This window comes from Lissotriton helveticus, chromosome 6 (assembly GCF_964261635.1).
Source record: "Lissotriton helveticus chromosome 6, aLisHel1.1, whole genome shotgun sequence".
Taxonomy (NCBI): Eukaryota; Metazoa; Chordata; class Amphibia; order Caudata; family Salamandridae; genus Lissotriton; species Lissotriton helveticus.
Genome location: NC_136067.1, coordinates 1,176,122,980 through 1,176,147,402, shown reverse-complemented (window position 1 = coordinate 1,176,147,402; position 24,423 = coordinate 1,176,122,980).

Below are 24,423 nucleotides of genomic sequence, written 5' to 3'. Positions count from 1 at the left end.
TACAATTCTAAATGGTTGGCATAATCTATATTCTACATGGTTACACTATTTTCATGATTTTGGTCGTTGATAGTTTACTTACTGTGAATTTTATGCTTTCTGCTTTTGACGAAGACTAGATAACGGTTTTCAAAACTTCCTGAGTCTGTAGTTATTATAAAGAGTGCAAATATTATAAATGTTATTGTGTTTTGGTGACTGCTTATCTTTTACAGCTATCTCCCTGATCCATTGTGATCATAGGTACCCGTGACGAGGATTGGTAAGTCGGGTACGTTGGAAATAAATAGGAAGAACTGGGTTACTAGTAGTAAAGTGTAGGTTACCCGATTATATTTAGTATGGTGTATTAAAAATGTATGGGCCCAAGTGTGCATATGGTAAAATTATTAGTCAGGTGACCTGCGCGCTCTATCAACCATTGAAAACATCCTACACACAGGGCATTGGGGACGGTGCAGAGAATACAGAAAGCAAGAATGGGGGCACGCTCCTTTAGATATCTTACAGCCAAGACATGGAACACACTGCCTGCGGACATAAGAGCAGAATCTTGTGAAACCTCCTTTCGCAAAAATCTAAAGACATGACTGTGCACAACAGCCGACCAGATTAGAACTACTAGAACCACTGTCAAAGACCATTAGCTTCTCGCTGAGAGTTTCGCCGCTGACTTACTGAGAGTCTGTTTCAAGCGCGGGGACACACTGGTGGTGTAACCAGGCGTTTTACAAATGAATAAATAAATATATGTTCTATGGGAATTAGCATGAAAAATGCATTTTTTATTTACTCCCCTTTTTCTCAACCCCCACATGAAGGATTACCCCAAAACTTTCCATGCACAACAACACTTACTATGACCCTTTTTGGAAAATTTCGTGAAGATTCGTCAACCAGCGCCAAAGATATAGGCAAGTCAAAAACACTTTAAGTATGGAAACATGGTCATAACTATAACTATCTACTGGCAACCACCGTAGGCAATATATATATATATATATATATATATATATATATATATATATATATATGTTTATGTATGTATGAGTGTGTGTACCCTGGTCCCAGAATTTATCTCTGGGAAGAATACATGGCTATTCATTGCGCTGGTCTGGAATCGAACCAGTAGAGTTCACTAAGAACATTGAGACCAAGTGCTGTAACTCACTTTTAACTTATCTGGAGGAGTCAAGTACCCATGCCAATATTCTAGATGCTTTTGCTCACCTTACACATGAAATACAAAACACTCTTAGGGTGGAGATCAAAGGAGCGCGTACACATAGCCATGGCTGGTTTGATACAAAATGCACAAAAGCATATGCCAAACTAAAGTCTGCCGTTCACAGACCAGAAAGGGAAAGAGATGAAATAAGGGAGTGTAGAAGGGAGTACAACCAGGCCCTAAAAAACACAAAAAGGAACTTAAAGATAATGCGTGGGCTGCGCTCTATGAATCCTCGCTGAATAAAGTCAGTGCCGCATTTTGGCATGCGGTTAATGCTCCTTTCTTTACAGTTTCCAACAAACCATCGCTAGAGGTCGACATAGACAAAAGGCAATGGGTGGACTTCTTTTCAAAAGTCTATAATCATCACTCAGGCGAGGACAGTACAAACTCCCTTTGTAGTCAACTGGGAACTATTACCCTTGAAATATCTCCCATTGATCTCCATTTCACTATTGACAAAGTTATTAATGCAATCAACGCGAGCAAGGGTGGCAAGGTGCCTGGCCCAGATTGTGTGCTAATTTACCTTTTTAAATCAAACTTGACCCTTTGGGTCCCTCTACGGACACAGGTACTGCACGAATGCTGATCGGCCAGTTTTATTAAGACCTGGTCCGAGTCAATAATAGTATCCATATTTAAGAAATTTGACCAGCACAATTCAGCTTGCTACCGTCCAATCTCCTTATTGGACTCTTTGGTAAAGGTAGCAGAGCTGATTGTCCTAAAGCGGTTCCAAGATTGGGCAGAAGACGAAAACATTCTGTCAGATGTGCAATATGGTTTTAGGCAGGGGTTGGGCACCATGGAGCAAGGCCTTAATCTTAGCATCCTGATAGGGAAATACATACAGGCCAAAAACGGGAGTCTCTATTTAGCATTTGTTGACCTTACAGCTGCTATCGACTGTGTTATAACTCTGGGTTGTTTTAACAGATATGGGGGTAGACCAGCCATTGATCGAGTTTTTGAGGCAGCTATGTAGCTGTGCAACAGCTTGGGTCTGCTATGGAACCAGGGGGGAATGCACTGCACCGTTCAACGTGGAAAGGGGGGTCCGACAGAGCTGTGTCCTGGCACCATTTTATTTTTTTACATTATACACAAACGGTTTGGAACAATCCATAGTGGAGAAGACCCAGGATATGCCACAAATAAATAATCGTCTTATAGCTACCCTTTTGTATGTGGACGATGCAGTGCTGATGCCCCGTACACAAGTGGGTCTTCAAAAGGCACTTCTTACCTACACTGTGTATATGGATAATCTGGGTTTGAGACTAAATGCTTCAATAACGTATATAATGAAGAGTGGGAAGGGTAGTTCAAAATGTAGGAGTATGTTTATAGGGTACAGTACTGTGGAAGCAACCAAGACATTCTCATGTTAAGTATTTTATTTGATTCCATGGGGACTTGGTATCAGGCTGTCAAAAGCAGGAGTCTGCTTTTTATGAAATCCACGGCAGCACTTGCCAATTTCGCAAATAAATTGGGCAGAAGGCCACCAGCTCTGCTCCTGCAAATCTACCAAGCAAAATGTGTCAGTACAGCTATCCATGGGACGCATGTGTAGGGACTTCAAGATATCCAACTTATCCAGAAGGTTGAAAACGCCTTTTTAAAGTTTCTTCTTGGGGTTCCGGGTAGCACTTCCATTTATAATTGCCACACTGAACTGGGTGTTTTGTACATGTCGGACATTATTAAAGTTCAGCCTGCTCTCCTGTGGCACAGGATCTGGGCCTCCCCTAAAACTGGTCTCAACCGTGATATCAATAGCAATAGCATGAAGCTGGATCCAAGATCCCCTGGTTAAAATATATAAAAAACTTTATGTATGATCTCTGTTACCCAGACTACTATAACTTTCCTGAATTCATAAATTCTGTCTCCAAGGAGTTCAATAGGATCTGTATGACAAACCTGGAGGCAAATAGATTCACTCTAGAAGCAAGCAAACTGTCAGTACAATCGCACCAACTGATTTTAACCACCTACACTATACAGCTGTAAATACAGTACACTTTAAGTGGGTATGATAGATTCGTACTGACTTGTTTCAGATTTGGAATTTTCCATTGTATGATAAGCTTTCCTGAAATAAACAACTGGTTGAATAAGTTATGCAGTTGCCCATGCGATAATTAGTCCCAGCAATCGTCGATTCATGTGGTTTTATTCTGTAAATTTTATAAAATACAAAGAAGGAGTTAGATCCTACCAATTTTAAGACTAGGGGAATGTACACAATACAGACCAGCGTTCTTATTTTTGCAATTTTTAGAGAATGAGTGTTTTACTAACGCAATTTCTTGTCTTTTAAAAAGCACTGTGAAAGTCAAAAAAAACTGTTTTGATTTAAATTTTATACGGGTATGTGTATTTGAAACTCTGCGGTGAATTTAAATCTGTTAGGCATTGGTTTAATTGTTATTTCTGATGTGAACTGAACTTTAAAAAAAAATATCTATGTGTGAGATGCTGTGTTTTTAACTTTTGTATTAGCTTTTTTGATTTTACATGTATAAAATTGAATAAAGCTTGTTCTGAGTGTGTGTGTGTGTGTGTATATATATATATATACGGAAAAAGCTACAGGTTACAGGATCATTATAGTTAGGCTGACATTTTACTTGTACAAAACCTGTGAAATTCAGCTGTTATAGTTAGCTGAGCTAACTAGAACGCGTGCCCCGCAATGTACTGCTGATGACATCACATATTACATCACTCATGACATTGTTAGTGACATCACTGATGACATCTCAAATTACAACACTGATGACATCACTGATGACATCATCCAGTGAATGTGAGTGCTTCTAAGAAGTTTAAGAATGTTTTATATATATATAGGTATATACGCCATGGTGTATTGAAGAATGAAGGTGTGTGATTGTCTGTATGGATGATTTAGTGGGTGCGTGACCGACTGTACCAGTGAGTGATTATACGTGTCTCAGTGAATGTATTGGTGAGTGACTAATCTGTGTGAATATAGAGTTAATCAGAAGGGGGGGAGGAGGAATAGGTGTCTAGTCTGTTCCCCAGGGTGGATATTCTTATCAAAAGTGGACTTAGACACTTGTAACTACGTTACGCTTAGTCGTATAGATAACCCTCATAAACGTTATGTTTTAGTGCGGTTTATCTTGGTTCTCCGCCCCACATAAACGTTGTGGCATTTATTATTGGGTGATCTATTGTGCTACATGCCAGCCTCAAGCCTGAGGTCAACTCTGGAGTAGCGTAGTAGTGTCCAGAGAAAGGTGTCGCCACATGGAGAGGTTTGAATTAAAAAAAAAAACACTGTCATCCGAAGTAACTTTATTATGAAAAAGGATGCGGTCTGTTATTAAAAAAGAAAGTTTGGGTATACAGACGGATCATGTAACTGGGTCCTTGTATATCACTTTAAGAAAACTGTCAACATGTTTCTGCTCCCTTTGGCCCAGCCGGGTCTGTGGAGTATTCGTCAGGACAAAGACAAAATTAAAATGGATACTCACACCCTTTGTGCAGTATGTCAGGGGTTCTCAATACACCCTCTGTGAATTACTTTGAAGGTTCATTTAACCTTTCAGAGTAACGGATTTCGTATTCTCGGGGGGTAACGGACACGTGGGTCCCAGGTCAGCACCAGACGCGGAAGACGCCTTCCTTAGCGGCCTGGGACCCACGTGTCCGTTACCCCCCCCCCCGAGGATACGAAATCCGTTACTCTGAAAGGTTAAATGAACCTTCAAAGTAATTCACAGAGGGTGTATTGAGAACCCCTGACATACTGCACAAAGGGTGTGAGTATCCATTTTAATTTTGTCTTTGTCCTGACGAATGCTCCACAGACGCGGCTGGGCCAAAGGGAGCAGAAACATGTAGCACAATAGATCACCCAATGATAAATGCCACAACGTTTATGTGGGGCGGAGAACCAAGATAAACCGCACTAAAACATAACGTTTATGAGGGTTATCTATACGACTAAGCGTAACATAGTTACAAGAGTCTAAGTCCACTTTTGATAAGAATAATCTGTGTGAATGTCTGTATCAGTCTGTCAGTTAGTGTGTAAATGGCTGCATGGGTTGGTGAGATGAGCTTTTCACTTACTTTTCAATCCAGATTGCACTGTACTTTAACCTGCTGCCCTTGTCTCTGAGGCAGTGTATTGCTCTTTCGACCTGGCCCTTGCTGCCTGGCTACGAGGGAGGGGCGGATCTCAGCAGCACCTGTGAGACAGCATGGGAGCACTTTAAAAGTCAACAACATTTCCTGCAGCGGGGGACATGCTTTACAATTACTTTTCAATTCAGACTGCACCGTACTTTAACCTGCTGGCCTTGTCTCTGAGACAGTGTATTGCTCTCTCGACCTGCCCCCTGCTGCCTGGCTATGAGGGAGGGGCGGATCTCAGCAGCACCCGTGAGAGAGCGCAGGTGCGCTTCAAAAGTCAACAGCGCTTTCCGCAGCGCGGGGCGCGTGCCGAGCATGCCCGGGCTCGGCCCCGGCTAAGACCGAGCCAAGACGAGCCCGTCTTAGCCCTTCTGAGCCTGGAAAAGGCAGGGTTGGGCCACCCCCGAAAATCCACAGGTAAATGCTTGACTTACACAGGGGTGAGTTCTTTTTGGGGTGGTTACCTGCATTGGATTGTGACCGTATAGCACATTTTGTCCTGTGAAAGTCAGGAATCTTTGCTTAGGACCCGTTTTCAACAGGCTACTGCTGAATAACTCCGAACTCCGAACACCGAAAACTTACCTGAGGCACGCCATCGGGCCAGAGCCGTGAGGGAAACGGCAGAAACAGCGCAACGCCGGGAGGCAGTCCAGACCAGCAGACTACACTCCCCAGCAGCCCCTGGGGCGGAAGCACGCCCGTGACGTGCGAGGAGCGCCCGGAGGCGCCTGTAAAAGGCTGACCCCCCGGGAGCCCAGGGGGGAACACCGAAAACTTACCTGAGGCACGCCATCGGGCCAGAGCCGTGAGGGAAACGGCAGAAACAGCGCAACGCCGGGAGGCAGTCCAGACCAGCAGACTACACTCCCCAGCAGCCCCTGGGGCGGAAGCACGCCCGTGACGTGCGAGGAGCGCCCGGAGGCGCCTGTAAAAGGCTGACCCCCCGGGAGCCCAGGGGGGAACACCGAAAACTTACCTGAGGCACGCCATCGGGCCAGAGCCGTGAGGGAAACGGCAGAAACAGCGCAACGCCGGGAGGCAGTCCAGACCAGCAGACTACACTCCCCAGCAGCCCCTGGGGCGGAAGCACGCCCGTGACGTGCGAGGAGCGCCCGGAGGCGCCTGTAAAAGGCTGACCCCCCGGGAGCCCAGGGGGGAACACCGAAAACTTACCTGAGGCACGCCATCGGGCCAGAGCCGTGAGGGAAACGGCAGAAACAGCGCAACGCCGGGAGGCAGTCCAGACCAGCAGACTACACTCCCCAGCAGCCCCTGGGGCGGAAGCACGCCCGTGACGTGCGAGGAGCGCCCGGAGGCGCCTGTAAAAGGCTGACCCCCCGGGAGCCCAGGGGGGAACACCGAAAACTTACCTGAGGCACGCCATCGGGCCAGAGCCGTGAGGGAAACGGCAGAAACAGCGCAACGCCGGGAGGCAGTCCAGACCAGCAGACTACACTCCCCAGCAGCCCCTGGGGCGGAAGCACGCCCGTGACGTGCGAGGAGCGCCCGGAGGCGCCTGTAAAAGGCTGACCCCCCGGGAGCCCAGGGGGGAACACCGAAAACTTACCTGAGGCACGCCATCGGGCCAGAGCCGTGAGGGAAACGGCAGAAACAGCGCAACGCCGGGAGGCAGTCCAGACCAGCAGACTACACTCCCCAGCAGCCCCTGGGGCGGAAGCACGCCCGTGACGTGCGAGGAGCGCCCGGAGGCGCCTGTAAAAGGCTGACACCCCCACTCGCCCCGCGAGTCGCGCGCGGGAGCGACCGGGAGAAGCCCGGGCAAAGGGCGGGCCCTCTGTGGCCCTCAGAGGCACGAGGAGGACGGGACGGGGCCACCACTTATCGCCATTTCTCTAAGGTACTTTCTTGTTTCCCATTGGGTAACTGCCATTTGGGAACTGTGGATACAGAAAACACTGTTGGGACTAATTGCTATTTTTCAAGCTGTCACTGTCGATTGTGTCTGTTGTTCCGCGTAGTAACCCATTTCGCCGATTAAGGATTAACAACTGTCAGCATGTCTCCAAGGGGTACCCCCAGCAAAACAGCTGCCACTGTGACCGGCCCCATTGACCTTTTTATAACGAAAGCCAATGATGCCATCAATCAGGGCATTAGCCTTTTAGAACGCAGGGTATCACTAGACCTGGCACATGCCAAACGCTCCTCACTTGGCCTTATTGCCACCGCCACTACACCTGCACATGCTATGCCTAATAACATAAGACCCCTACTCGACGTATGTGCTGACATCCATACCATCCCTAGCGAGGTTAACCTTTCAGCCTCCATTCCCCTGTTAGATTCAGTCACCGATATCAGCACAGACTTGGAAAAAACCCCTGATCTACTCATAAATCCCTCTCCCAAAGTAAAATCTGCTGATAACACCAGACAACTGAGAGGTAGACGAGAGGGTGCTGTTCAAAAACAGAAATCACATGCACCAAAGCCCCGGATCACCACGGTCAGGAAATATGGCCGGGCACAAAGGAAATCTGTGAGAAATACCAATTCTGTCCCTAACCACAACACGACCAGGGTTACGGTAATATCTCAGGGGGATGAAAGTGAAATGGTTCAGCATGGTACAACAATGGATACTAATGATAACACAGACAAGGCATACGACCCTATGCTGGAAAGATTGGGGGAGCTACTAAGTATCTATTTATCCCCCATTGAAAATAGGCTCACTGGAATAGAAAAACAACTAGCTGAATTGAGTAGCCCCCTTAAGAACTTCCTAAAGGAAGGTCCTGCAAAAAGTGAAAATTACAGCAACACCACTAAAACAGCAAGCCCCAAAATAAATATTCCACAAGCACCTCCAACTATCCCAAATAACGCACACAAAGTTGCACCTGCCGCATTGGCTAATGGTCCAACTACTAAACAAAAAGCTGTAACATCGCACACTAATAGCGCACCCATAGACAAAAGGAAGGACCCTAGTACTAATAGTAACATTAACACTTTACCCCCCATAGGCCACCCTGCAACTTCAACAAGCAACCCTACCTCGGCCCAACCCATTTCAAAAACACCTAGACAAGTTCCTGCCCGAATCAACCTCCCACCGGAATGCGGCGCATATGTATTAGTGTTAGTAAATGTCACCAAATTAAGAAAGGATCAGGAGGAAAACCCAACATCACTTAAAAATAAAACCCTGCACTGGTTAATTGCTAACTGCAATTACCCTATTGATGGTGCAAGGGAGATTATTAACACACAGCGAGTGGGTTGGATTGGACCACTCAGGAAAAAATTTGAGGGCGACTGTGTCACTATAAGCTTTAGAAATCCACAATGGGCAGAGAAAACCCTTGCCAACGCCCCATTACCATCGCCCAGGGAATTCAACACCACACTCCTTCCCTTAGGATATTTCTACCGACATTTGATACCCCCCGAACAAGCCACGGCTAACTTCCCCACTGATTTCCCCACTAATTCTTTTCAGGATCCGAATTTTGGAGCAAGGATTAAATCACCCTTTTTTGCCCAGATTCAGAACTCTAATGTCGCCCATTCCAACAACCGCAACTGGCACCAACAACCCCCAATGCCAATCCTAACCCCCAACCTTCCACAGCTCTTTCAAGCCCCAATTATGCATCAGAGCAACTATAGAGATAGGCCCTATCCAATCTCTAATCCGCTCCAGTTTGCACAGATGACTGAAGTTAGGCCAATGTATAATATCCCCACTTATAATCGGTTCGATTATTTTTCTTCTCTAGACGAACAGGATTGACTGAGTATATCCCCCAACAAAGAAATGTGCAACGATGCAAAAGTCTGTAACTCTGAGGGGGTCATAACCCCAGCTGTATTGCACCATGTCAAAACTGCTGTTACAGAAATTATATTGTCGGATAGCATCCTGGCCATTTCCAACGAACCACCCAATCATGACAATGGGAATATTGGGAATACTCTTGTCAAACATGGAACCAAACATGGCCTATCAATTCTAAGCTGGAATGTTGCAGGTTTAGAATCTAAGATCTCGGACCCTGCTTGGATTGAATTAATTAATGATGCAGACATACTTATGTTCCAAGAAACTTGGGCTGTTGAAAATCTGTATATTGAAGGCTACCACTGCTTCAGCTTGACATCAGTAAAACCTAGCCTTGGCCGAGCAGTAGGCGGTCTTTTTATGGGGATCAGAATTTTGGCAGGTGGTACAATTAGAGATCTGAAGCCGGATAACCTTGCCAATTCCAATATTCAAATTCTGGAATATAAATTGAAAACAAAGACCACAATTTATTTAATAAATTTTTATAATAATGATTTTTATGGTGTGCCGAACAAAAACTTTGTTGCATTATCTAAGGTTTTAAACATGATTGATTGTTCCCTGTCAGTAGATACCAAGACTGGCATTCTGATTGGGGGTGATTTTAACGTGAAACTTATAGAGAATTATGGATCTACTAACCTTGATCATTGTAATGACCGCAGGAGTTTGGAACTGATCAGCATACTTTCTGATTTTGATCTTGTTGATGTAATGAGTGTAGGGTATGATATGAATTTTCCTTATGCTCCTACGTTTAAGGGCAGGGATAACGGTTCAATTATCGATTACATATTTACATCACCTCTGTTAACAGATTGTTTAATTAAAACTTCTGTGGTGCAAACGTCTTTCAGTGATCACAACCCATTGTTAGCTATTTTTAATTTTGTATCCAGTCCAATTTTTATGAATTTAAACGGGGCAAGGAACATTACACCCTCAATTGACGGCCTTCGCCTTAAATGGAGGGGAATTGATTGTGGGGCCATCATAGACATGATTCAGGAGGAACATCCTGATCTGCTGAAACGCCTCTCTTCCCCAAGCACAAACAATGAAAAATTGATCACAGACTTTGAAGCTTTATGCTCAAATATAAAAATCTTCCTGTCAGTCCCACTCCCTACTGAACTCAAAGAGCCACGGTGGTTTGATACATCTTGCTCCGTGGCCAATAGAGACTTAAGAAAGGCCCTTTCTGCTAAACCCAGACGTAAAGATGTAGTCCGAGCTGCCAGGAAAAACTACAAAGATAAAATATCGGAAAGGAAGGCAATCTTGCTCTCCGAACATTGGGATAAGCTGGTCATCAGTGCCAATCTGGGCAGCAGCGCCCCTTTTTGGTCGGCTGTTAGGAGAACGAGGGAAATGGGCAAAGAGCTTACACAAATTAGCTGCAACATAACCAGTGCAGCCTGGGAGACCCATTTTTCTAATATTTATGCCGCCCCCTCTGACGAGCAACTTCTCCCTAATACGGGCCAAACGGAAGGTTTAGAGATTTCGGACCAAGAAGTCAGGAAAGCCATAAATGAAAGTCTAGGTAATAAGGCGCCTGGACCGGACGGCTTCCCTATTGATATTATCAAATATAATGCTGCGCTTTGGACACCAATACTCGTTAACATCTTTAACAGTCTCCCACAAGTAACCATGCCTGCCACCTGGGCTACTAGTATCATCGTTCCCATTTATAAAAAGGGAGACAGATCAGACCCAGCAAATTATCGTCCTATTTCCCTCCTGGATAATACTTTAAAAATACTAGGACGTATAATTTATAATAGGGTACTGGAATGGGCGTCTGACACTGACTTTTTAGATCCTTGTCAGATGGGGTTCAGGAGCGGGGTAGGAACAGTTGAGCAATGTTTAAATTTAAAATTGATAATCGACAAATATTGCATTGCCCGCTCATCCCCTGTATACCTAGCTTTTATGGATCTTTCATCTGCTTTCGATCTTGTGAATAGATCTAAGCTTTGGTTAATTCTCCTGTCGAACGGTCTTGATGCCACCCTTGTTAGATTTTTAGCCTATCTCCATACTGACCTGAAAGCCCGGGTACGTATCGGGATGAGCGGAGAGGTAACGGAGCCATTGAGATAGGGAGGGGGGTGAGACAGGGGTGCGTTTTAGCACCCCTGCTGTTTATTATTTATATTAATGGCTTGTCCAATTGTCTAAAGGAAGCTACCCCTGATGTCCCAACAATTCTAGGCAACCCACTACCCGTGCTTTTATATGCAGACGATGCTGTCCTCATGGCACGCACACCCAATGCTTTACGTCTGCTTGTACATAGTTTTGTAAATTTTATGGAGGGACTGGATTTGAAAGTAAATTTTAAAAAGTCTTTTATTATGTCCTGTGGGCCGGGCAAAAGGAAACTCAGCACAATTCGAATTGGAACAGATAAATTAGAATCTGTCCATAAGTTTCCTTATCTGGGGTTGGTTTTCGCTGCGAACAGCTCGTGGAGTGGGCATGTGGCCCACGCCACGAGCAAGTTCTCGAAAGCCAACAATTCTGTCCTGAGTCTCCCCCGCCCAAAGAAAATCGGCGCCACAAAGGCCATTGTTAAAATTTTTAAATTACAATGTTCTCCGGTTGCCACGTATGGAGCCGAAGTTTGGGGATCGGTTAGCAGTATCAGTGTCCAAAGAGAGGAAAACCGTTTCTGCAGAAAATTACTGGGTGTACCGATCTCCTCTTCTAATTTTATCTGCCATAATGAACTTAACCTCCCCTTCATAAGTGATTTTATCAAAGCAAGACCAGTTCTCTTCTGGATCAGAATCTGGAGGAACGACGCTGCTGTCCTTACACAAAACATCATTAAGGATTGCTTAAATTGTGAAAATGGCATGAAGATCAACTGGTTTAAAGAAGTTTTTAAAACACTAAATGAAATTGGTAGAGGTATTTTGTTCACTGACCCAACGGCTATCGAACTAAAGGATAAATTCGAGGTCCAAAAGGCACTTTATGCTTTTTATCGTAATGAACGGCTTGGAAGAGAATCTCAGAAATCCAGGGTCAAGAAATACATAGGAAATGGTCTTTGTATGCAATTTCAATTTCAAAACTTTATTCGGAACATGTAAATCATGTCCATAAAAGTACATACAACAATACAAATAAAAGAAAATACACTTGGTCAATCGCAATCAGCTACAAATACGGTAAGATACATATAACAAGCAAATAACACATTTAAAAATTTTCCAATAAATATGATAGAATAAAAATATTGATAAATATATTTAAAAAATCATGCTTTTCCTATAGCTGATGGCCCTGAGTAAAAAGCTAGCCGTGTAAAAACAGATGTCAGGGTGATGCAAGTTAAAAAGTAATTTCATTGCCGCTTTAACAGTTCTTGCTCCAAATTTAATAAGTAGAGGTTTTAAAAAGAATTTACGACATTCGCTATACAGGTTGCATATAAACAAAAAGTGCTCTGTGCTTTGTTCTGAAAAATTGTCGCACCGACATGGACCAGTAGGGCGCTTCTTAATCTCAGGGAATGCAACCAATAGGTGGACCGTACCCATCCTCATCCTGGTGAGAACAAACCGATGTTGCCCTTTAGTCACCTGGACGAGGTAAGGGTGTAGGCCCACAAATTCATTCAAATGGTTATAACGTATACAAGTAGAAAGTTTAAGATCATCCGTAGCTCGTCTTTCTGCACAATGATTTAAAAAAGTTAATTTCAGACTCTCCTTGGAGAGATCCGAGGCAGAACAGTGATCTAATGTAACGTTAAGCCCAAATACACTAGAGAAAGAATCAATTGTGTACTTAATCCATGGGATTCTAAGAAAATAGTCTAGGCGTAAACAATCCTCAATAATGGCCCTGTTAAATGAGGTTTCGTCTTTCATCCAGACTGAACGCCACAACATCAAAGGTCTCAACAATAATAGATCATTTATATGATGTAGTCCTAGTTCTTTGTGGACCAAACTATTAGCAGTAGAAGTCGGGAGACACAACAACTTTTTCAGAAACATATTCTCTTCAACCTGGAGGGATTCGACCCTGGATACCCCCCATACCCCTGCTCCGTAGAGGGCAGCCGAAAGACACCTTGCTTCAAAAATCTTGAGCATTTCTTTAGGCCTTCTACTACCTAACTTACTTGCGAATGCAAATATTCCATTGGCGCTCCTAATCATTTTGTCGCGCACCACCTTGTGCTCGACATCCCAGCGACCATTTTTGGAAAAATTAACTCCCAGGTAGCAGAAGTTTTCCACAGACTGCACCACTTGGCCGTCAATGAGGTACCTATAGGGTTTTTTAATTTTTACCTTGCTAGCTCCGCACTCCATCACAAATGTTTTGCTTTTATTAATGACCAACTTTCTTTTCTCAATAAAGGCCACAAATTTATCAATCAAAAGCTGTAGACCCCGGGGAGTCCTAGAGAGCAGCACAGCGTCGTCCGCATAGAGTAACACAGGGATGGTACTTGTGTTTACTCTAGGTGCGTCGGCTGGCGCCCTCTGTAAAACCGAGTCTATTTCGTTAATGAACAGAGTGAAGAGCAAGGGTGCCAATACACACCCTTGTCTGATACCTCTCCTGACCTTGAATTTGTCTGTGCATTCGCCCGAGGGCCCATACCGGACACACGAGCTAAGCCTCTCATATAAACGGGCCAGAAAATATATGATTTCCCTCGGTGCTCCCATTTCTAACAAGGTGGTCCATAATATGGCGTGATCCACTAGATCAAAAGCACTGCTCAAATCAGCGAAACAGAGGTAAAGTGAACCCTTTTTCGCACGGGTATATTTCCCAATCAGTAGCTCCAGATTTAAGCATTGTTCAATGCAACCCCTCCCTTTCCTGAACCCATATTGGCAGTCTGTCATTATTTTATTAGACTCAGCCCATTCTTCCAATCGAACGAGGAGTACACGACTCATAATCTTAACCGACGAATCCAACAGCGAGATTGGCCGGTAGTTTTTGGCGTTTCCTCGGTCCCCTTTTTTATGAATTGGAACTATTATGGATTCGGACCAGGTACACGGAATAGTATAGCGAACAGCGGCATTAAAAACTTTGGCTAGTACTGGCCCCCAAGTCTCGGGCGCAAATTTATATACATCAACTGGGACACCGTCGGGTCCCTGGGCCTTACCGCCCTTGCTAGCCCTGATACTACTTAGGACCTCCTGTAAGGTGATATCTAAATTAAGTACTGGCCAAGAGCAACTTTCAGGCAACGTTACCATGTCAGGATTAAAAATGGCAGAAAAATGCTGTACCCATGACTCCTTACCCACGTTTGAGGTTAGCGTGGGAAGTTTATCATCTCTAAGAAAAGGGCTATTTACTGCTGCCCAAAAAAGCGTACAGTTATTCGATACAGCCGCCAGATCAAATCGCTCCCAAGCTTCCTCACGTAATTCAGCTTTCCTTTGCCTAAGAGCTAAATTATAATCAGATCTAAGCTTAACTACAACTGTTTTATCTCTAGGTTTTGTGGATAATGCTTTTTTTAATGTTTTCAGTGCCACAGTGCATACGTTATCAAACCATCCCCTGGCCTTGTAGCTAGAATTTCCAGCAGACCTAGTAAACTTACTGCTAATAAAAACATTGATTTTTGTAAAATGGGAGATACAGGCCATCATATTTGAATTCACATCAGTAATAGAAATAATATCATTTAAACAACAGGAGATAATGCAATTTGAGGTTACTTCAGCCTTATCCCCTGCCCACCTTATTCTGAATCCATTCGGCCTATGTACTTCAATGTTTGTAATAGCACTACTATCTGGAATTATACAAGCTTTCCAAAACCTTGTTTCAATAACAAGACAGTTGTGGTCACTAACCATATGATCTACAACCTTGACATCGGAACTAAAATCAGCTAATTCGGAAGACATGCAAATAAAATCGATCACAGTGTTCGCCCCTCGCCCTACAAAGGTTGGCAAACTAACGCCCTTCCCATCCTGTTCAATCTCTAAAATCTCTAAGTCATAAGCGAATAGGAAAGAGTTCAGAGTTTCACCATATGTATTATGTTTGAAGTGCATAACTGGCTCTCCAACACGATTCAAATTACCACACAACCTTTGATTAGAGAGAGGGCAAACAGAAGTATTAAAATCACCAACATATATGTATTCAAAATCCGTATTGGAGGTTTTCATCAGTTGTTTGATTGCGACATCAAGTTCATTGCGACATCAAGTTCTTTGTATGCAAATTATGCCGCCCTACCTCTCCCTTCCCATGTCAAACTGGGAGCGATCTTTATTATTTCGTCTAAGGGCAGGAACTGTGAAATTTTTGCTGTCTTTTCCTTTGGGGTACCAACATTGTATAGATCTTACCCCCTGCCCTTGTGATGGTATAAGTACTCAAGATGATTTGCATTTTCTGTTTTTCTGCAAATTTTACATGAGATATATTAAATGGTTTTTAACCCCATATTTTAGAAAAGTCAGACCTCTCACACTTCAGGAATCCTATATGTTGCTGCTTACCCTGGACACTGATGAACTGACCTTTCGTACCAGTTCTTTTTTAAGATTAGCCATACGTGCTCGCAAGTCAATGGAAAGTCCCTGAAATCAGAATCAGTCATAATGATACTACTGCAAAAAACTTTATTAGATAATGAAATTTACTGCTTAATTACTGTATGAACTATCTTGTTATTATGGAATGTTATTTATATAATTGTTTTGTATTATAAGTACATGTGTGTTTTGCTGTGTTCGGTACTTTTATGAATTTTATCAAATTCGAATAAAGGTCTTTTTGAACTTGAACTTGAACTCTTTTTATTGCGGTTTCATTCCCTAAGGCTCCTGACTTATTTCAGATTTTAAGATTTATTTGTATTTCGTTTAACATACTACATGCTACCTTATCTCACTGAAGAATTACTTTTTCTAAAAATTGGGTGATCTACTATTTGACTTCTTAGCTCCTTGGATGCACATCGATAAACCTCACATTTGCTACTTCTAGGGAGCACTAAGCTCATCCCATCAGAAAAAACTTGACGCCCTCCACTCAACCTTAAGCAATGCACTAATCAAGTTAACAGCTAGGGTTGAGTAATTTAGGACTTACTTAAAAATCAACATCATCCCGTTAAGGTTAATGCTGACATCTGCCCAGAGAGAGAATCTATGACGCAGGCTGGGGGATGAAAATAAGGCATTCGACCACGAGATGAGCCTCTCGAGTCGACCGGTCATATGTCGACATTAAATCGTGACCAACCTATATCGGGCTCAATTCCCCCTGTCATAAATGCTAACAAGGCTTCTGGCTACACTGTCAATGCCTCAAGGGTACTCACACACCAGAATGCGAGAATGCACCCGCAGCACTCTCCTTTCCTCCTGATGAATCCACAAATTGAAAGCTGCACGCTGGATTTACCACCAGCATCAACCCCCTACAATCATCCTGGCCAATGTCCCAATCCTTTCACATCTGGCAAAAGAATCTTGGGACACTCTGAGAAATAAAGCTTTCTTTTGGCTAGGCTCGAGAACAGGTTCAACAGAGGTTCTATTTGGGGAGTTTAAAATGGTTAGGAGGGTGAGTTGGATAGGTAAAGCCCCAAAATATTGCCTTGTGACTGCCTAGTCTTGACATTTAAATATCCAAAACTGATACCTGCGATCCTCTTGAGAGCTGGTAATCAATATATTACGAGTACAGACATTAACATTCTGCCTCTGGGGTACTTCTATAAGCGCAATAACAACAGTTGATGGACAGAATGCAGAACAATGTCATACATTCACCCCAGTACAGAGATCTGGGCCTAAATTCATTGTTTTTTTGCTCACCATGCCATTCCAGTTTGAACCCAGCCATATGGAAATCAGTCTTGACCCTGTGCCCAATGGGAACAGTCCAGCACAAACTGCCAGGCCAGGTCCTCCCTGTACTGGAAACAAGCATCCTAGAACCGGTTTCTAGCTTGACTCCAGTGGCATGGAGAGCACGGGACCCACGTCTAGGCATACCCGTCCCACTCGGGGTGACAAATGCAAAAACAACAGTTGAGGGACAGAATGCAGAACAATGTCATACATTCACTCCAGTACAGAGATCTGGGCCTAAATCAATCTTTTTTTGCTCACCATGCCATTCCAGTTTGAACCCAGCCATATGCAAATCAGTCTTGTCCCTGTGCCCAATGGGAAGTGTGCCGCCCGAACTGCCAGGCCAGGTCCACCCTGGACTGGAAACAAGCATCCTAGGACCGGTTTTGGGGTCTCACCCCTCTTCAGCCAGGATAGCTTGACTCCAGTGGCATGGAGCGCACGGGACCCACGTCTGGGCATACCCGTCCTACTCGGGGTGACAAATGCAAAAACATCAGTTGATGGACAGAATGTCATACATTCACCCCAGTACAGAGATCTGGGCATAAATCCATTGTTTTTTGCTCACCATGCCATTCCAGTTTGAACAAGCCATATGCAAATCAGTCTTGACCCTGTGCCCAATGGGAACAGTCCAGCCCGAACTGCCAGGCCAGGTCCTCCCTGGACTGGAAACAAGCATCCTAGGACCGGTTTCGGGGTTTCACCCCTCTTTAGCTAGGATAGCTTGACTCCAGTGGCATGGAGAGCACGGGACCCACGTCTGGGCATACTCGGCCCACTCGGGTGGCAAATGAAAAAACAAGTTTCAGCACAGAACAGGGGACCTCAGGCCATCAACCCCAATTTTTACAATGTTCCCATATCCAACCGCTTTGACATTTTACCTACATTGGACGATATAGATTGACACAATGCCTTTAATTCAAGAGGCGCCCAAACTAGGAGACTTGATGTAGATAACACTCCTGTAAAATCTGCACCCTCTGTAAACAAGATAGATCCTATGGGGAAACACACAAACTCTCCATTATGGATTAATACTACCAGCAGTGCCCAGGTTATATCAGCTGAGATAGAACAACAGCATAGCAATGGTTGCCTAAATAATGACACTAAAAATAGCGTAGATGGTAATAAAAGATCGGCTATCTGTAATATACTGTTTTGGAATGTTGCGGGTCTACAATCCAAAGCCTGTGATTCCGTATGGCTAAATTTTGTAGACGATTTTAACAATTTGTGCCTGCAAGAAACCTGGTTGGAGTGTCCATTACATGTTAACTGATATAAAACTTTCCATGCACCTGCACTAACCTCAACTCGTGAGAGAAACAAGGTGGATTGTGCACTTATGTGTCTAACAGAATTAATGTCAAAAAGATTGTATTTATGACAACAGATATGTTTGATCAGATCGCCTTGTTTCACGTGGACAAAATGAACTGTATTGCTCTGTTAAATATCTGCAATAATATTCAGAAAGATCAGGTTGCGGTGGTCCTGAATAAATTACAGAATGACCTAGTTAAAGCACAAAATAACACAGAGAAGGATATGTGCATTATTTGGGGTGGGGACTTTGACCCCGCTCTATGTCCTCTTGCTAAGAGGGGTACCTGTAGCCTAGCCTATGACAAGGGCGCCGACCCATCTCATGTCCCACATTCAACTCTAGGGGACCATTTAAATACCATTATGACATCGGTTTTGCAAATTAATTGTGCCATCCTACAGTTGCATTCAGCCCTACTTTTAATGGCAGAGGTTCGGGCTCCATAATATATTTCATAATAATTTCAAATCGATATTCAAGTAGATTGTCTAATTTCATAACACATGCCATTGCGATGGGTAATCATTTTCCTCTAAGTATCTCTCTTGAACTCACTAACAACGTTCTAAATAAAAAGGGTATTTTAGAGCTGTATGTGTAAAACATTGCTTTTAGTACAAATAATGGTTACTCACTGCGATGCTCAAAAGTGGAGCCAAATGAATTTATTAATTCACTTTTAACTAAATGCAAAACAGATTTTTTAGTCTGTCTTGATGAGATAGCTCCTCACGCAAAGGTTTTGAATTCCTTTGGCTCAATCTCCTCTGAGATCAAGAAGAGCTTCTTCGTGGAATCGAAGAGGTAAGAAGAAGGGAATGTCCGATTTAAAATGCATCCAATCCCACAGAGCATTGAAAAGGGTCTTGCATAAACCTCTGAGAGATCAGGTGGAAATTAATTTGGCTAGAAGGGCACATAGATGTGCGCTAAAAAAAAACAAAGGAGGCCTTGAGGGCGGAATCCTGGCAGGCCCTACATGAAGATTCTCAGTTAAGGGATAATACAAGCTTCTGGAAGGCTGTTAACGTGCCTTTCTTAACTCTTAGAGACTCATCATCATCAATAGAGCTAACCATCAGTGAGGATCAGTCGGTGGAACATTTTACCACACTATATAAACATGAAGAACAATCAATTTAAAATGCTGTATACAGCCCCCTCCGGTCCTCAGAACCTCCAAGTTTTTTTCCACTTGACATTCATTTCAATTTAGATGAAGTGAATTTGCCAGTGTGGGAGGTAAGGCCCCCAGGCCAGACGGTGTGGCCGTCGATGTGTACAAATCTAATATTTCCATTTGGGGTCCATTATTAACTCTGGTCCTGAGAGAATGTTGACACCAAGGCTTCATTCCGTCTTGGTCTGAATCCGTCCTGGTTCCAATCCTAAAAAAGGGTGACCGCAATTTACCTACATGCTACCGACGAATTTCCTTCTTTTTTCAAAGTGCCATGTCTCTGTTAGCGTGAGGATATCGGGCCTCTCCTCCTGAAGCAGCAAAACAGTTTCTAAGTTATGTTTGTGGAGGGACCGAGTGTTTAGCAGAGTGGCCCTTAAGCTAAGGAGGTCATCCGACCCCCTGTCTTTAACCCTATGGCCCTGCATGGCACCCCTTTGTACTTCCAGTAAGTTCCACACAGCTGGGAGACTTCCTCAGGACACTAGAGGGCCTCATCACCCCACCAATAGTACACCAAGAGGCCTGTTTGCAGAGTGGTGTAGAAAGGGGTGTGGCTTGTGACCACCTCTCAGCAATCCCACTGTGTGGGGCTTACTGGAGGTAACAGGTGGGCTAGTTGGCCCCTAAGGACCCATAGCATCGAAGGGGACTTCATCCTCCAATGAAGAGCATGCCAGGAGGTGCTTCTGCAGAGTAGTAGAGAAAGGGGGCAGGGCAGGGTGTGGCCCCCTTCCCTTTCACCCTTTAGGGCCCCAGGGTCCCCATCCCCTGGAGCCTGACCCCAATTTTTAAATTAAATGAAAAAGGGCGGGGAATACCCGGCACGCCTCCCGAGACCTGTTTTGGCCCTGGGACCCCATTGCCCGGGGCTAGGCCTATGTTTCTATTTTCATTCATAAGGGTGGTGGGTCCATGCGGCCCCTGTCCCCAGGCCGATTTCGGCCCCGGGGAGCCCAACCCAAAGGTGCGGCCAATTTAAAAAAAAATAAAATCCCCAGGGTTTGGCCATTTCTTTTTTCAACATTTTTCTTTATTTTAAGGGAGGGTGGCCATGCGGACCCCCTCCCTGGGTATTTTGAGCCCTGGGGACCCCACCCTCCCCGGGGCTTGGCCAACTCATTGAGAACCACGGGGGAGCCTCAAGGCCTCCGTGGTTCCTGCCGGCATTGCTTTTCGGCAAAGGGAGTTGCAAACATGCAGCTCCCTCTGCCCAAAAGAAATTCATTATTCTTTCCCTCCGAACAGGGGCCACAGAATCCATAGCTGTCCTCAGCCAGTGAGTAAGTTTCTCGTACTCCTGGTCCGGGTCACTAGACTGTGTCCCTGGGTGGGCTGTCTCACATGGTGCAGCCCTTAGACTGGTGTCCTCTATCTTACCCCAGTTCAATACTGACCTCCAGACTGGAGGTAGGCGAGCTGGTTTACTTTGCACCAGGATTTCAAAATTGATCTGATAATGATCTGACCAGCTACAAGATCTGCACTCTGTCAGTAACACGGCTCAGGACGTAGTCCAGATGTGGTCTAAAGTATGGCCCTTCTCATGAGTAGGGGTCTCCACAATTTGTTTCAGCCCCAACATGGTCATGGCCTCCCCAAACCCCCTGGCCACGTAATCTATTGGCGTCAAATCACAGTGGTAATTGAAATTCCCCACTACAAGGATCTGCTGGTACCTTGAACAGAGGTCACTCATCACTTCATGAAACAGACCATTAAACAGTGGGGTTGACTGCAGAGGACGATATACCACCACCACTATTAGATAGGATGAATTATGACCCAGTTTGATCCCGATGTGGTAGCAAGCCTCAGCCAGGCCCGCTAGTGCAAGGGGTTCGCTGTTCTCCGCACAAAGTCCTCAGACAAAACTAAAGAAGTTGGCACAGGAACTGAAAATACAAAACATAACGTTTATTACACCTCATGAGGTGGTTCTGCAATTCAAACAGTACCCTGCAGCATTGCAAGAAGTAGCACACCGAACTAGGGGTGCCTGGTTTATTTATACCCACACAGGGGCTCAAAAGAAGGCGGTACAAAGCACAAGAGCACATTTTATGTACATATAAGGTAATATCGAGAAGCACAATCGATCAGTGGGTGGAGCAAACAGTCTTAGGGTTTCGGCTAACACATTCCAATCTAGGGCTAATCGCTAACAGATGTGGACCCTAACGGTCAGCGACAAAACAAGGGGACGCTAATAATAGCCTGTTGCTGGGCAGATTCAAGTGCCATGGGCAGGAAGATAGGACAAAGCACATGGTCGACACGAGGTAGCGTGTGGCAGACAAAATGGCTGCCATGAATGCAAAATGGAGTCCACTAAATGCCAAGATAACGACTAGAACTAAGATGTCTTTTGCTAACGCTCAACCTAATCGCTGTTAAATTACAACAGACGACCCTTTTAGCGTTAGCTAAAGACATATGCTCTTTTAGGGTAATCTAAACACTCATCTCGTATATCTATACTCATTATGTTAGTCACTTCCTTATCCAACATGCGTTGTGCTTTTATGTCATTCCTTTTGGATGGTATACAAGCAGTTATGCACATAGAACATAGCATTGGGCCACAGTGGATACACATACAACAGGTGAAAATCACTGTGATTGTAATACATAGTACAGTCAGTAATTTCCAACCATAAGCAGAAACTAGAGCCCAAAACCATCCAGCAAAAGTCCAAGAGCCATTTTTGGTATGAATATCTGTAGCTATCTTATGCAGTTTAAGAATTGCTTCATACACTGAAGGCGAATTGTCTGGGATGAAAACACAACAACTACTACGAATAACTTTACATGCTCCTCCTCTATCTGCTAACATAACATCTAGAACCATCCTATTCTGGAGAGTTACAATTCTAGCAATGTGCAACTCCTCTGTAATATTGCCAAGAGCTATAGCAGTTTCATTAGTGACAGCTTCCACAACTCTAGTCAATCGTCGTATTTTCCTGCTATTTAATGCAGCACCCACAAAAGGAAACAGACCCAAATTAAAATCAACATATTGCTGTAGACTAGTATCAGTCTGATCCACGTCATCAATTCTTATTGTCCTTTTATAACGATTCATTGAAATGTTTCTAAACAGTTTAAAATCTCGATGGTATGAAGCAGGTGCCAGAAAAACAGGAGGCAATAGGAAAGAAACATAACATATACCTGACCACCCTACTGGTAGTCTAAGATACCCATGACTTCCACATACTAGATATGTGTTATGCGAAGCCAAGAACGAACTATGATTTATTCCATCTATATTTAATACAGTAACACAATCGCTAGTTCCAGCTGGAATTCGTCCAGTACTTTGCACACACAGGTCTGCCTTAGTCCTTGTAACGGTGATTACAAACTGGTTGCTTGTGGTAGAGTCTCTCGTATGGGTGAAAACATATGGTGTAGAAGCATTGTCCGGTCGGTATTCCTCCCATTCCCATATAGTTCAATTTGCTTGATGATACCCATGTTCATCTTGATAACACTCTTTATTCAGACGGAAAAGAAGTCCACCTACTGCAGGCTTCCTAGTTGCAAAAAGAAGAGTGTACCAGGCTCGACAAGAACCATTATGTGAAAAAGGAAGTGGAATAAACAGTGTTCCACCTTTCTTTTGATGTGCTGGAAGCATACCACATATCCAACAATTTGTGGCATTCGTTGCATTGTGAGTATGGTGGAGCATCTGAACAAACGTATTATTAAGATAAGATTCTCGATGCTTTTGCTCATGATACGGAAAAATAAAATGCTGATGTTCTTCTGGGACTGGAGTAGTAGGCACCACAAAAAACTCACGAGCAGGAATCATCATTTCAATAGACCAAGTAATCACTGCTATAATTGTCAAAATAACAAAAACACCTAACACTCCTAAAATCTTTTTCTTAGTGGTTATCATAGCAGCAGAGTCAACTCTCTCAAAGATACTACAAGAACAAAAACAAAAACAAAAATAGTCAATGAGCTCTTCTCCGTGGGTAGACGTTGTTTTCTTCACCACAGATCAAGACGGGTGTCACTACACTACGCAGGGCTGATCCCCCCCCCCTTGTCATATTGGCATTCTGTTTTCACTACCCAGGGCGGTTGCTCAACCTGTCTCTATCAAAAACAAAACTGTAGATCACTTCCTCGGTCTCAAGTTGTATCGCGTTGCTCCAGGAGTCGTCTGATCCGGGAAGAACTCCGCAGATCCATCAGGTGATACAGCAGGGCCTTTCTCCATGCTCAAGATCTCTCGATGATCGGTCAACACAGCAGGTTTCACCAAGGTCGACAATACCTTCCGGCAATGAGTGCTATGCACCCAATTCTTCTTGTTGGTAACCCAAACCGCTGTCCTGGTGGCAAGGAGCACTTGTTCTGGTCCACGCCATCTCGGCTCCAAGCTGCTTGACCTCTCAAATACTTTCACCATCACGAAATCACCAGGACGGAGCTCATGGCCTTCACCTTCAGATTTATTGGGGAGCGCTTCTCAAACCTGTTGATCAATGGAAACCAAACTGTCAGTTAATTGTGCCAAATAGTCACTCATTAAGACACAAGGTACATCATACACAGAACTCGGTTTCGGAACTCCCCAAATATTCATTGGCCGTCCAAATACCACTTTGTATGGGGTGAGACCCGTTCTAGAATGTGGTACTGATCTGGTGGACAACAATGCCAATGGCAACGCATCTGGCCAAGTCAAGTGCGTAGAAGCTTGAATTTTCGCAATTTTCAGCTTCAGAGTAGCATTATACCTCTCCACCAATCCTGCTGATT